The following is a 6,000-nucleotide window of genomic DNA, read 5'->3' as shown; positions in this document are numbered from 1 at the left end:
CCTAATAATAAGTCTAGCCTTATATTTCTCAATTGCACCATCAAGTCTCATTTTTTTCTTAAATATCCACTTGCTACTTATGGGTTTACAACCTTTAGGCAAATCAGACAAGTCCTAAGTGTGATTAGAAACTATAGAGTCTAATTAACTTTTAATGGCCTCTTTCCAAAAACTAGCATATATTGACCTTATTGCTTCATTATAAGTCTTAGAGTCTTTTTCTATTAAATAGATAGACATTAATTCATCATTCAAAACATCAAGATCAACATTTTCAGTCAAGAAAGTAGTGATAAAGTCAGGACCAAAGCTAGCTTCAATTATATGCCTCTTACTTCTTCTAAGTTCATTTTCATGCTCATTAGCAGTAACACTAGAAGAAGGCACAATATGAGAATTAACAGACATAGATGTAGAAATATTACTAGGCACATCACTAGGCACATTATTTTTCAATGGAAAAATATGCTCTAAAATTCTGCATCTCTAGATTCACAAATAGAACTATTATTCAAAGACATAAATCTATATGCAACACTATTTTGAGCATAACCAATGAAAATAGCATCAAAAGTCTTGGGTCCAACAGTTACTTGTTTAAAATCAGGTAGACCAACCTTATCCAAACACCCTCACACTTTCAGAATTTTCAAGTTAGGGGCAAACCCTTTCCATAACTCATACGAGGTTTTATCTAACTTCTTATAAGGGACTTTGTTAAGAACATAGCATGGAGATAAAACAGCTTCCCCCCCACATATTATCAGATAAACCCGAACTCAAAAGCATATAATTCATCATTTTCTTAAGGGTTCTATTTTTCCGTTCGGCTACACCATTTTGTTGGGGAGTATAGGGAGCACTAACCTCATGTATAATACCATTTTCTCACAAAAGGCTTCTAGAGTATTAGTACTATATTCACCACCCTTGTCAGATCTAAGTCTTTTGATTTTTTTGTCTAATTGATTTTCTACTTTTGCCTTGTATTTCAAAACCATGCTTTCAGCTTTATCTTTTGACATAAGAAGATATACCTTAGTGAATCTAGAAAAGTCATCTACAAAGGTGATGTAGTATTTCTTTCCACCTTTACTAATATTGTTCTTGAAATCTGCTAAGTCTGAATATACTAGTTCAAGCAATTCTATTGTTCTACTGATTATATTCTTAAAAGGCTTTTTGGTATGTTTTGCTTCTACACAAACAGGATACTTAGAAACATTATCAACATTAACTGCAGGAATTAATTTCAGTTTTCTAAGTCTTTTAATAGAAGCAATATTAACATGACCTAGTCTACCATGCCACAAATCAATAGACTCATCAATATAAGCAGAATTGAAAGTGATAGCATTATTAGTAATCTCTTGAGCGATGTTCAGTACAAATAAACCCCCACTAAGGTAACCCTTCCTAACAAAGTCTCCCCCACGAGAAATAACAATTTTATTTGATTCAAAAATAAGTTTAAGACCTGCTTTATTGAGAAGCGCACCAGAAACTAAGTTTCTACGAAGGGAGGGTACATGCAGAACATTGTTCAAGGCTAAGGTTTTTCTAGAAGTTAATTTAAGGAGAGTTTTTCCTTTACCTATAACTCCAGTTGTGGTGGAGTTACCCATATAGACACACTCGCCATTAGCAGATTCCTCAAAGTTATGAAATAACTCCTTGTTGGTGCAAAGGTGCCTTGAAGCGCATGTGTCCAGTATCCAATCAGTCTTGTTAGCCACCATATTTGCCTCAACAACCATAGCAGCAATAACATCACCACCCTCAGTAAGGTTAGCTTGGACTGGAGTTTTTCCTCCATTCTTTGATCTTTGTCCTTGTCTCTAGTTGCACTGAAAAGCTTTGTGACCAATTTTGCCGCATACATTGCAAGGTCCTTTAGACTTCTGAATATGGCCCTCCGGCTTATTGAAGTAATTCTGCTTCTTCACATGTCCTTTCTTCTGGCCTTTCTTCTGTTTTCCTTTAAATATGTCTTTCACAAAAGTAGTAGAAGATTCCACAAGGTTAGCTTTAGAAGAATTAAGAGAGAGATATTTCATCTTATCCTTAATTCGTTCAGACTCCTCATCTTTGAGACGGTTTGCTTCCTCAGTCCTCATGTGACTGATCAGTTCTTGAAGAGTTAAGTTTTTCTTCTTGTGTTTCAGTTGATTCCTGTAATCACCCCAAGAAGGTGGAAACTTTTCAAGCAGAACATTAGCCTAAAGAATCTCACACATTTCCATGCCTTCGTTCAAAACATCAGCAGTCAAGTTCTCATACTCGTGAACCTGCTCCATGACTGGCTTATCATCAACCATCTGAAACTTAATCCACTTTCCAACCACATACTTTTTTTTCTCGCGTCATCTGCTCCATATTTCTTCTCCAAACTGTCTCATATGACTTTAGCATATTTATAATTTATAAACAAATCAAAGAAAGGGTTAATCATATGGTTAAGCAGATGCCCTCTCATTGTTTTATTATCCTTTTCAAACTTCTTCTTAGCATCAACATCAGCAACAACAGTATTAGCAGTATTAGAACTTTCAACAATAATATAAGTAGGAGGATCGTTAAACAAAACATAATCAATTTCTAATTGTTCAAAGAAAATTAAAAGTTTCTGGGACCAAAGCTTATAATTGTTTCCATCTAAAGGCTCAAGTTTTGAGAGATCAGGAAGTGTTTTGTTCAAAGTGGTGGCCATTAATCAATATTATATGCGAAATCGTTTTCAAATTGTAAGAAAAATGAGCAGATAAAATTGACTAAGAACAAGAAGGAAAGAAGAATAACTTATCAAAAATACTGTGTCGTGGCAAGCCACTGTCTTGAAAGCGATTTCGGGCCGACTGGATGCAAATCGTTAAGACCGATCGCTCCCCAAGGTTCCACATCACCTCCAAACATGTGCACTCGTGACCGGAAAATAATTAAATAAGAGTATAGCACGTGAACTGATTGCGTAATAGAGAGATGATTGCGTAATAGAGAGAACTGAGAGTACCTTTGCATTTGCCCAAAACTGAGCAAAATCAGCTACCCGCATATTGCGGTCATCCACTAAGATGAGGCACAAATACCAGCAACAAATGGGTCAATTGCCGAACAAAACTGCATTTGTAGTTAGTAAACTGAAGGCAGTGCAACGCACTGCATCACCACTTAATCTATAATTAAACTATGGTTTAACTTTTAACTAGACAATCTAGCATGACTCGAGAACCAATGTGCTAGCTATTATCAAGAAACCTATGAGACACGGTTTGCCTTCGAGTTTCCTAGATCCAACAAAAGTGGAGGTTTTCTTTAGAAATATGCTACAGTGGGGATCAACAAAGGACATGACAAAACAGCTGATAGCAGTGTGCTTTCATATCACAGGCAAATTTCAATGAATCTCACAGACATACTCATTAAACAAAAGAATTGCCATTCAGCTGTAAGAGGAAACATTGATGCAAATTATTCCAAATGTCAGGCTTAGATGATGGTCAAAAAGATGAAATATGGAAATGCAGAGTAAGAGCAATCCATTCGCCACAGAATATCATCTGTTTAAAAGACTTCAACATGCTGGACCGATAGGCCTGAAACACAGAATCAAATAGGTAATAGGTAACAATATATACGAGGCACTAAATTGCAGAAAATTAGGAAAAGCAAATTAACTTCATGATGAGTTGGGCAAAATCCGAACCCAATCAACCACGAATTTCAAAAGATCATTTCTACGTCATTGATTGATTCCAAAATTGCTACAGTTTGGACAAGTCAAGCTTCTTGAAAGATGAAATTATGATATGCCATTACAATCAACATTAAACCCACAAAAGAAATAGCAACACATGGGCACAAACTATCGCCTAGTGCTATGTTTCTGTTACTAAAGGACTAAAGGTATAATAAATCAGTCGACACAGGGATTGCCTCATTGTGTTACCGAGCATGCAATAAATATGAAAATCTTTCTTTCTAGATACGGGGAAAATGATATTTGAAATATAGAGTTGTGTTTGGACATGAATATAATTTTATTTTGTTTTTGAAATTTTGTGAGTGATATCGGTGAAAATTTTGAAAACAGTTTTTTGTAATTTTTCAAATTTTCGAAAAAAATCAAAATTCATTAAAATTTTTATGGTCAAACACTAATTTCGAAAAAATTTCATTTTTTTCGAACAAAAAGTGAATTTTTTTTTATGTCCAAACGGGCTATTAGGTCTAAATTGAATTTTGCCTTTTTCATTTTTTTTCCCGGAGAGATAGATGTAATGAAATTCTTTAGAGTATATATGAGACAAAAAATCTATAGAGGTTAACCACAGCAGATATTATGGAGTACATTATGTGCCTACTTATTTTCTTTCATAAAACACTATGTTTTTATAATATACATATAGAACTTTCTAGAAATTCTTCTTTCAAGCAAATATTGCAAAATAATGAGCTTCAGACACGGAGTGGAGTAGATATACAAGTAAAATTACTTTAATTTTGTTAATAGTCTCTAATTGACATTTTGTCCTACCAAGCCTGGAAGGCATCTTCTTCAATGACATTTCCTTCATTTCAGTTCCTCTTTTTCTCTTTTTAGCCAAATTACTTATTTTATTTGGTCGAATATAATGGTGTAAAATAATTCCACGATCCTACAAATTTCCTTAACATGAAATGAACACAAGGCGCGAACATAGTAATTGATAAGTGTTGAAGAAATCAGCAATTTATGGTTTAATTTGAGCGGTGTACTTTTTATTTCTTCCAACACACATACTTCAATTCAATACATCTTTATCCTGGAAAATAATTTTAATAAATAATAAAATAATGGTTTTCAGAAAAAAGATACTCAACTAATATTATTACTAATACGGTTTAATACATAGTTTGATTTGCCTAGGTATTAGATACATTTTCAAAAGATGATAGTATAAAAGGAGGAGGTAGATCATTAAATTTTTAAAACTTGCTTATTGCTTTCATGTTTTGCTAAGCCGTCTGCCACTTTGTTGCTATATATACACACATTTCAAATTTTGATTTTATGTCTCAAGTATTAAAACCTGCAATCATAACAAAAAAAATAAAAAAAACTGAATTTGTTGAATTACTTTACCCGTGCCTGGTACTTCAAACAGTAACATTAAGAAGAAGAAAAAGAGAGATAAAAAAAGAAAGAGCCGTTTGGACATAAGAATTTTTTTATTTTTTTCGAAATCAATGTTTGGTTCAAATTTTCACTTGAATATGAATTTTGGAACTTTTAGAAGATTTGAAAAACTCCAAAACCATTTTTCAAAAATTCACTCATATCACTCACAAAAATTCAAAACAACCCAAAATTATCTTCATGTCCAAACACAACTCTAATTTTCAGATACTATTTTCAATTGAAAAATAAATGAAAATTTTACCTCCTATAGCAAAGGTATACACCCTATTTATTATAAACTAAAACCATTTTAAGATATTATTTTCTATAGCTACCTTTTATATTTTATAGCAAAATAGGTATTTATGGTATACACTACCATTACAGCGTGAAATAGGCTATTTGTGTTTTTCTTTCTCTTTCTTTATGTTAACATACGATTCTCTCTCAAAATCTCAACAAATTTTTTCTTTTCTCTCTCTCTATTAGAGCAAAATACCTGCTTGTAATCGTGAATTCTCTGGTCGAATCCTCTAGGGTTACTGCAATTAAAAATACTTCTACATGTTCAGTCAATCTAAAGTGTGTACACCAACATGAACATTGGATGAATAACGTGGCATAAGTTCTTATAACGATGAATCATCAATTTCTACATACCTATGAGTCAGAATCGTCGGCGTCATCATCCACTATTGGCTCCTCTTCTTAGGCAAACAGATCTGGCCATGGCTATGCCGAAGAAGATTTGAGGGCCGAATTTTTATTTGTCTCCATTTTTAGTTTTAATATAATGTATACAATATTTTGCTTTACCGGAAAACGTCATCTCCGACGAACTT

The sequence above is a fragment of the Nicotiana tabacum genome, chromosome 19, assembly GCF_000715075.1.
Source record: "Nicotiana tabacum cultivar K326 chromosome 19, ASM71507v2, whole genome shotgun sequence".
NCBI classification, from domain to species: Eukaryota; Viridiplantae; Streptophyta; class Magnoliopsida; order Solanales; family Solanaceae; genus Nicotiana; species Nicotiana tabacum.
This window is presented reverse-complemented; position numbering follows the sequence as displayed.